At 46.6% G+C, this 9,898-nt stretch overlaps 1 long non-coding RNA gene across 1 annotated transcript; it reads left to right on the forward strand.

The window, feature by feature from the left end:
- Positions 1–5,610: 5,610 nt before the first annotated feature.
- On the forward strand, positions 5,611–6,961 carry LOC144094965 (uncharacterized). The gene is made up of 2 exons (XR_013306633.1): positions 5,611–6,132; positions 6,792–6,961. It is a non-coding gene; the product is annotated as an uncharacterized LOC144094965 (long non-coding RNA).
- Positions 6,962–9,898: the final 2,937 nt, after the last annotated feature.

Below are 9,898 nucleotides of genomic sequence, written 5' to 3' on the forward strand. Positions count from 1 at the left end.
GCGGTGCCATGTACATTGGCCAGACTGGCAGGTGCGTTAACAAACGCTTGATGGAGCATGAAAACACCAGAAAAAATGACTCCCTGTCTCACACAGGCTCCCACAGCAGGCAATGCCAATGCAGGCATGAAAAGGATCATGCATAAAGGAGAGCTAATGGGGACCCCCTTGCCCAGGCGTCTTTCCAGTGCAAAAAATGTCAATGTGTTCCCGATTACAAGAACACGCGCATCCTATTCCGACATAACAATAAATTAACACGTGAAGTTATGGAATCTTTTTATATTTACCACAACGGCGCAAAATGTATCAGCAGCCCTTCCATACCGTTATTCGAGAGGGAATTGAGCTATCTAACCTCCCACGTGCCTTCCAGATAACTTTTGTTGATTGATAAGTAGTTCAGTGTTTGTATTTATACGCTTTTCGTTCTTCAAAAAACCAGTTGATAGTCAGCGCCTGTTTGTGCTAGTCCTTCGTCTTGTGTCCCGTTCGGGTAGGGCTGAGAGCGAAAATGAACCTTTCCCACGCGTCTAGTGCCTGTCACCACGAGATGTGCCTGCTTCCTTGCTGTCGTCGCTACGCGGTGATCCGGACAGCATTCAAGGAAAGTTTTTGACTTTTTTATTGTTAGCAACCAGTACCGCCATCTCAGCCGAAATGCGCAACGTTAACTCTCCCAAATGTAATCATTTTTCGTTTTCTTCGTGTCCGCATAAATAAAATTTACTGATAATAAAACACTGCGCCAACAGATAGTCATTTCCTTTTGACAGCTTTTTAGACCAAAATCTTTAACATGTTTGAACCTCCAGCGCTTTCTGACGTCACACGACACGTACTCACTAAATTTAGTGGATCTGTTAATACGGAAGCAATCTGAATATTTGGCACCCTTTATCACTAGAATTTTATAGTGCCAGGATCTTTTGACAAAGCGAAAGCTTCGTGCTCTTTTCGTTTCCCGTGACCGTGAGGGACAGTGTGGCGGCAAGGACGTATCGGTGGTGAAGCTAGAGGCCCCGCTTGGACGGGCGCCGCCGTGTTGCGCGCCATTTTTTTTAGCGAGAGCTACATTGGCCGCAAAGTCGCAATTTCGCTGTGGTGGTGGTGGCGCCGTGGTGCTCCTTGCGCCGTTGCTTAGCAACCGCTGCCGCGCAATATGGCATGACGTCAGAGGAAAGCGGCGTGCCAAGAGGGTGGTTCGTCGGAGGCGCTGCGGCCAGATATGCAGAGTGAGTCAGAGAGGCTGAAACAAGCCAGGCTTAGCCGTCGGAACGAAACCAGGCGAAGGCGACGAGCCGAACAGACCGAGGAAGAACGCGCAGAACGTCTCGATAAGCGACGGCGTGAAGATGCAGCTCGATGGGTCCGTCCAGCCTCTGAAGGTGCATTGACGACGGGGGACGAGGAGGTCAGTTCGGCGTCCCTGAAGGAAGCCAGAGATAGGAGGTGGAATGAAACGAAGAGGGGACGGCGAGCCGAGGAGACGGAAGAAGAATGCACGAAGCTTCTCGAAAAGAGACGGGAGCAGGACATGGCTAGGAGAGCACGCTTAGCTGCCGAAGTGGAAGATGGTGACGGCGCAAAGGCTCGCCGCAAAACGGACCACGCGATTCGGCTGGCGGAAAGTTCGAGTGCGACGCGGGTGTTTCAAACTTTACTGAAAATCCGTTCGGGTTTGGTTGCGCCGTTTGTGAGAGGTTAAGCATTTGCTCTCACTACTTATATCCCGGCATATCTGAGCGGAGCCAAAGCCAATTTTTCGCACTGAAATGCCCACGCGGCGGAGCACTGGGGATCTGCCATTGCAATTGAACATAACTTTGCCTCTCTCGCTATCAGCACTTTTGCTTAATTGCGTAAATGCTCAGCGCATACACACATTGAACAACCCTTTCACTAGACGATTCGCACCTGCTGTTATCGTGAAGTGGAACAACCTTCCTGACCTTATCGTCAAGTGTATCGTCAAAAGCATTTTAGTGTTCTTAAGGAACACGGGTTTGGTGGTGAATATGCTTTGACAAGTGTGTGTGTGTGTGTGTGTGTGTGTGTGTGTGTGTGTGCGTGCGTGTGTGTGTGTGTGTGTGTGTGTGTGTGTGTGTGTGTGTGTGTGTGTGTGTGTGTGTGTGTGTGTGTGTGTGTGTGTGTGTGTGTGTGTGTGTGTGTGTGTGTGTGTGTGTGTGTGTGTGTGTGTCCGCGCCCGCGCCCGCGCGCGCAGCCAGCATGTGCCCAGGGCGGCTCAGCCGACCCGTTAACCTCAGTAACTTTATTTTTTTGCTGCTCGCTCTTTTTCTGAAATCAAAAATGACTGAGTGTGCACACATATCTTAAAAACATCGTCGCTCACAGCAAAAAAAAAAAAGAAGAAAGATCACTCGTGAGAAACTGCGTCGCGAGAATTTCAGCTTTGAGAAGAGCACTGGCCAAAATACAATATGGACTTACATGGGACGAAAGTTACAACTACCGCGGTTCACTCCCAATGAAGTTCAGTAATAAAACACAAGCGTTGTTTTTCGACTTCTCAACAGTTTTTAAAGTGTCATTTTCTTTATCGTCCTCGATTTTCTGCACGCAGGAGTGTAAGCGGCAGCCATGTGTCCTGATTCCTGCCCGGTAACGCCTGCTGTGCGCCACGTCTCCTACGGATCCTACTTGTGGCATGACATGTGAAGAGTGGAAAAGGGCGCAGAAAGAAGCGAAGTTCTGTACTACTGGCACACAATAAAGAGTGTAGGCACTGGATTTCTCGTGTATCGTTCCTTTTTTTTTTCTCAACTGGGCGAAAAGTCGACGTGGCGGTTTTGCGTTCCATATTACGACGAGAAAGAAGTGCGACATGGTGTCGGATTTTAGCCACCTAACCGATGACTGGGGAATATTAACTGGCAAAACAAAAATAAAATAATCTCAGTTGTCTCGGCAAGTTGGAAAAATATTAGACTTCTCTCTATGTCGGCTAGTTAGTAGAGGTGTGCGAATAGTACTTTTTCCAAACCGAATCGAATACGAAAAGCGCAGCTTCGCTTCAGAATCGAATACGAATATTGTAGCTAAAACCGAATCGAATATTAGTACCAATACTCGCTGCTGGTGCGAGTATTAGTAAAGACCGATTCGTCCGAAACATTAAATTTGTGGCAATTCGTTTGTAGGGTGCCTTATGTTTAAAAGCAATGAAGTTACAGCTATAGGTGCTAAAAGACGCAGCGCTCATCTGAACTAACGGGTCGCAGCACGAAATCCCTACTACACTGAGTCTAAAACCATCAGGTTATATAAATAGTAAAACTGCCATTCGCTTCATTTGGTTAAAGGCGCTTTTAATAAGCGTTTCATCCCAGAAAAGCTGAGCACCAGGTAGGAGGAAGCTTTGCACCCATTGCACAACCGGTGGGTACCCGACGGCACTCGAACCGCAGCGCAGGAAATGGGACTGCTAGCAGCTTCTTATGAGCCATGGTTTCCAAGATCGAGCTTCAAGACAAGATCTTCCTGAGCCCTGTCGTGTTGTCCAGTCATGAAGGCGATGTAGAAGCATTATGAACTCGACCGCACAAATGGACCTCGCCGCGGCGCTCTGTCCCAGTTTTCGCGGAAGGATCATCCGTGGCGTCGGTGCAGGCCGTTTCGTGGAATAAAAATACGGCGGGCCTTTTTAGAAGCTCCTGCCATTATTCGAAAATACTTGAAAAGTTAAGTACACAGCACCCGTACGAGCGTTGAAGCGTCAATCCCCCTTTGGTTTTTTTTAACATCTTTGGTGAGTGTATTTTTTCACAGGTCTGAATGCATTCAAGAGCACGCTTCAGATATCCGCAATGCTGTGATATAGTTGCATCATCCTTTAAGTGTTGTTTAGGTTTAGTTTTATGGGGGTTAACGTCCCAAAGCGACTCTGGCTATGAGAGACGACGTAGTGAAGGGCTTCGGAAATTTCGACCACCTGGGGTTCTTTAACGTGCACTGACATCGCGCAGTACATGGGCCTCTACAAATTTAGCCTCCATCGAAATTCGACAGCCGCGGCCGGGATAGAACCCGCGTCTTTCGGGCCAGCAGCGGAGCGCCGTAACCACTCAGCCACCGCGGCGGCTTTTTATGTGTTGTGTCAGTGAACTCTAAAATGCGATACTTATCCCCCTCAGGGCATATCTGAGCGGAACCAAAGCCAATTTTTCGCACTGAAATGCCCACGCGGCGGAGCACTGGGGATCTGCCATTGCAATTGAACATAACTTTGCCTCTCTCGCTATCAGCACTTTTGCTTAATTGCGTAAATGCTCAGCGCATACACACATTGAACAACCCTTTCACTAGACCATTCGCACCTGCTGTTATCGTGAAGTGGAACAACCTTCCTGACCTTATCGTCAAGTGTATCGTCAAAAGCATTTTAGTGTTCTTAAGGAACACGGGTTTGGTGGTGAAATGCTTTGACAAGTGTGTGTGTGTGTGTGTGTGTGTGCGTGTGCGTGTGCGTGCGTGCGTGCGTGTGTGTGTGTGTGTGTGTGTGTGTGTGTGTGTGTGTGTGTGTGTGTGTGTGTGTGTGTGTGTGTGTGTGTGTGTGTCTGTGTGTGTGTGTGTGTGTGTCCGCGCCCGCGCCCGCGCGAGCAGCCAGCATGTGCCCAGGGCGGCTCAGCCGACCCGTTCCTGTGCCCGAGAAGTGATCGAAGAGTTCTTTTCCTGACGGAACTCTGCAGAGAGTGATCGAAGAGCTTTCCTCGGGAAAGAGCCACTTGCAGGGGCGGGGCATGCCGGCCAAATTGGAGTTCCGTATACTGCATGACTTCTGCACAGGATTTTCAAGAGGATAATATGAGTATTCTATATATTCAATAATTCGAAATTAGCTGGTTCGCATATCCCATCTGCTCTTTTTATTACTCGTCGTCTTTCCGACCTGCCTCTACGCTTATTGTTATTGCATCTGCACTGGCGTTTAAAATGCCTCATAGGCATTATACATCCAGAGAAAAACTATTCAAAAGTATAAAAAAATACGCTCTTCGCTCATGCTCACGGAGTAATAAGAGGTTGGCTGTGGATCATGTGTTACATTCTATGTTGCAGCTGTCTGCAGTTGTTGTTAAGCTGGCTGCGCCTTTTCATACTCGTCAAACGCAAACAGAAGCATTTGTGCTGGTTGAATTATTTTGAAGAAAGTTCAGCTCATTTTCAGATATCATTATATGTACATAAATATATTGTAGGCATGATGCTCATTACAACGTTAACATTGAAAGTATACTGCAAGAAAGGAGGTTTGAGGTGTGAAAAAATAAGTTAGACGCTTTACTCATTCTGCCTTACTTTCGTTCACCTAAAACCTCATACCTGTTTCGGAAAGTGTACAAAATGAAAGAAAACTGCAAAGGTGATCTATCCGATGGAGGACCTACATATGTGAAGACCGGAAAAAGAGTCAAATAAGTGAATACACGTGTTTTCCTCGACAAATCTGGTTGCTGCTACACCAGGATATCCGTCAACGGAAAAAGAACTAAAAAAGTGCTTACAAAGTATTCAAGAATAAAAAAAACAATTTTTAGCAATAGAAAACATTCATTTTACTAAGCTATACGCCGTTTTTGGCACTGTCAGTATCCGGGTGCTGATAACATAGCTGCAGCTGCATTGGCTTCCTGCTTTGCTGCTCAGGAAAACAAAATTGAAATGAGTAAGTACGTGAATTCCACAGTATACTGTGGAAACCTGACTAGCTCTGGGAAGTGAAATGATTTTTCCCGCTCACAATTCTGGAAAGGGCGAACACCCCGATATTCGACAGGGTCATCGCTACTCAGAGCCACCGGAAGTGCGCCGAACTTTTGTTTCACTTGTTCTTCTTGCCCAAACCATTGCAATGGCGGCAGCATAAGCGGCAGACTACTGGTTCTGTCTTTCATGCCACCTGCTCTGGATTCACAGCAGTCAAGATGAACGCCCTTTTCCTCGCCTTCGTCATTATCGCCGCCGGTTCGCTAACAGCCGTGATCGAGGCCAAGTGCCCGGAGCCTACAGGTAGCTCTGACTGTGTCCACATCCAGTGCAAAGCTGAAGAATGCGAAGCCCAGGGTCTGGAGTGCTGCCCTAAGCCCTGCGGCGGTACCTGGTGCGTCAAAGGTAAAGACGGCCTCTACTAATAAAGCATGGCTTCTATGTAGGTTATTTCTTACCTCAACATGTTTGGGAAAAGAATTTCATTAACCTGTTACTGCTTCGAGGTACAGCTACTAGGGAGTAGCCCATAAAAGCAGCAGCTGAGTTTTGCCGCACGTTGTTAGCGTGTAGAATGCTAACTTCCCGGTGGCCTTCTTAGTGTGCGCTCTCTGAAAGGTCACGTACAATACAATTATTTTCTCTATCACTGCTTTAATCTTGCTGTTGTTGAGTCGCGTTTAACATGTACCTGCAAATGAAGATTATAATTCTACTGGTGATTGTGACTGCTAACACTGACCTCAGTAATTTTATTTTTTTGCTGCTCGCTCTTTTTCTGAAATCAAAAATGACTGAGTGTGCACACATATCTTAAAAACATCGTCGCTCACAGCAAAAAAAAAAAAGAAGAAAGATCACTCGTGAGAAACTGCGTCGCGAGAATTTCAGCTTTGAGAAGAGCACTGGCCAAAACACAATATGGACTTACATGGGACGAAAGTTACAACTACCGCGGTTCACTCCCAATGAAGTTCAGTAATAAAACACAAGCGTTGTTTTTCGACTTCTCAACAGTTTTTAAAGTGTCATTTTCTTTATCGTCCTCGATTTTCTGCACGCAGGAGTGTAAGCGGCAGCCATGTGTCCTTATTCCTGCCCGGTAACGCCTGCTGTGCGCCACGTCTCCTACGGATCCTACGGATCCTACTTGTGGCATGACATGTGAAGAGTGGAAAAGGGCGCAGAAAGAAGCGAAGTTCTGTACTACTGGCACACAATAAAGAGTGTAGGCACTGGATTTCTCGTGTATCGTTCCTTTTTTTTTTCTCAACTGGGCGAAAAGTCGACGTGGCGGTTTTGCGTTCCATATTACGACGAGAAAGAAGTGCGACATGGTGTCGGATTTTAGCCACCTAACCGATGACTGGGGAATATTAACTGGCAAAACAAAAATAAAATAATCTCAGTTGTCTCGGCAAGTTGGAAAAATATTAGACTTCTCTCTATGTCGGCTAGTTAGTAGAGGTGTGCGAATAGTACTTTTTCCAAACCGAATCGAATACGAAAAGCGCAGCTTCGCTTCAGAATCGAATACGAATATTGTAGCTAAAACCGAATCGAATATTAGTACCAATACTCGCTGCTGGTGCGAGTATTAGTAAAGACCGATTCGTCCGAAACATTAAATTTGTGGCAATTCGTTTGTAGGGTGCCTTATGTTTAAAAGCAATGAAGTTACAGCTATAGGTGCTAAAAGACGCAGCGCTCATCTGAACTAACGGGTCGCAGCACGAAATCCCTACTACATTGAGTCTAAAACCATCAGGTTATATAAATAGTAAAACTGCCATTCGCTTCATTTGGTTAAAGGCGCTTTTAATAAGCGTTTCATCCCAGAAAAGCTGAGCACCAGGTAGGAGGAAGCTTTGCCCCCATTGCACAACCGGTGGGTACCCGACGGCACTCGAACCGCAGCGCAGGAAATGGGACTGCTAGCAGCTTCTTATGAGCCATGGTTTCCAAGATCGAGCTTCAAGACAAGATCTTCCTGAGCCCTGTCGTGTTGTCCAGTCATGAAGGCGATGTAGAAGCATTATGAACTCGACCGCACAAATGGACCTCGCCGCGGCGCTCTGTCCCAGTTTTCGCGGAAGGATCATCCGTGGCGTCGGTGCAGGCCGTTTCGTGGAATAAAAATACGGCGGGCCTTTTTAGAAGCTCCTGCCATTATTCGAAAATACTTGAAAAGTTAAGTACACAGCACCCGTACGAGCGTTGAAGCGTCAATCCCCCTTTGGTTTTTTTTAACATCTTTGGTGAGTGTATTTTTTCACAGGTCTGAATGCATTCAAGAGCACGCTTCAGATATCCGCAATGCTGTGATATAGTTGCATCATCCTTTAAGTGTTGTTTAGGTTTAGTTTTATGGGGGTTAACGTCCCAAAGCGACTCTGGCTATGAGAGACGACGTAGTGAAGGGCTTCGGAAATTTCGACCACCTGGGGTTCTTTAACGTGCACTGACATCGCGCAGTACATGGGCCTCTACAAATTTAGCCTCCATCGAAATTCGACAGCCGCGGCCGGGATAGAACCCGCGTCTTTCGGGCCAGCAGCGGAGCGCCGTAACCACTCAGCCACCGCGGCGGCTTTTTATGTGTTGTGTCAGTGAACTCTAAAATGCGATACTTATCCCCCTCAGGGCATATCTGAGCGGAGCCAAAGCCAATTTTTCGCACTGAAATGCCCACGCGGCGGAGCACTGGGGATCTGCCATTGCAATTGAACATAACTTTGCCTCTCTCGCTATCAGCACTTTTGCTTAATTGCGTAAATGCTCAGCGCATACACACATTGAACAACCCTTTCACTAGACCATTCGCACCTGCTGTTATCGTGAAGTGGAACAACCTTCCTGACCTTATCGTCAAGTGTATCGTCAAAAGCATTTTAGTGTTCTTAAGGAACACGGGTTTGGTGGTGAATATGCTTTGACAAGTGTGTGCGTGCGTGTGTGTGTGTGTGTGTGCGTGTGCGTGTGCGTGCGTGCGTGCGTGTGTGTGTGTGTGTGTGTGTGTGTGTGTGTGTGTGTGTGTGTGTGTGTGTGTGTGTGTGTGTGTGTGTGTGTGTGTGTGTGTGTGTGTGTGTGTGTGTGTGTGTGTGTGTGTGTGTGTGTGTGTGCGCGCGCGCGCCCGCGCGCGCAGCCAGCATGTGCCCAGGGCGGCTCAGCCGACCCGTTCCTGTGCCCGAGAAGTGATCGAAGAGTTCTTTTCCTGACGGAACTGTGCAGAGAGTGATCGAAGAGCTTTCCTCGGGAAAGAGCCACTTGCAGGGGCGCGGCACGCCGGCCAAATTGGAGTTCCGTATACTGCATGACTTTCCTATACTTCTGCACAGGATTTTCAAGAGGATAATATGAGTATTCTATATATTCAATAATTCGAAATTAGCTGGTTCGCATATCCCATCTGCTCTTTTTATTACTCGTCGTCTTTCCGACCTGCCTCTACGCTTATGGTTATTGCATCTGCACTGGCGTTTAAAATGCCTCATAGGCATTATACATCCAGAGAAAAACTATTCAAAAGTATAAAAAAATACGCTCTTCGCTCATGCTCACGGAGTAATAAGAGGTTGGCTGTGGATCATGTGTTACATTCTATGTTGCAGCTGTCTGCAGTTGTTGTTAAGCTGGCTGCGCCTTTTCATACTCGTCAAACGCAAACAGAAGCATTTGTGCTGGTTGAATTATTTTGAAGAAAGTTCAGCTCATTTTCAGATATCATTATATGTACATAAATATATTGTAGGCATGATGCTCATTACAACGTTAACATTGAAAGTATACTGCAAGAAAGGAGGTTTGAGGTGTGAAAAAATAAGTTAGACGCTTTACTCATTCTGCCTTACTTTCGTTCACCTAAAACCTCATACCTGTTTCGGAAAGTGTACAAAATGAAAGAAAACTGCAAAGGTGATCTATCCGATGGAGGACCTACATATGTGAAGACCGGAAAAAGAGTCAAATAAGTGAATACACGTGTTTTCCTCGACAAATCTGGTTGCTGCTACACCAGGATATCCGTCAACGGAAAAAGAACTAAAAAAAGTGCTTACAAAGTATTCAAGAATAAAAAAAACAATTTTTAGCAATAGAAAACATTCATTTTACTAAGCTATACGCCGTTTTTGGCACTGTCAGTATCCGGGTGCTGATAACATAGCTGCAG

Source organism: Amblyomma americanum, chromosome 6, assembly GCF_052857255.1.
Source record: "Amblyomma americanum isolate KBUSLIRL-KWMA chromosome 6, ASM5285725v1, whole genome shotgun sequence".
Taxonomy (NCBI): Eukaryota; Metazoa; Arthropoda; class Arachnida; order Ixodida; family Ixodidae; genus Amblyomma; species Amblyomma americanum.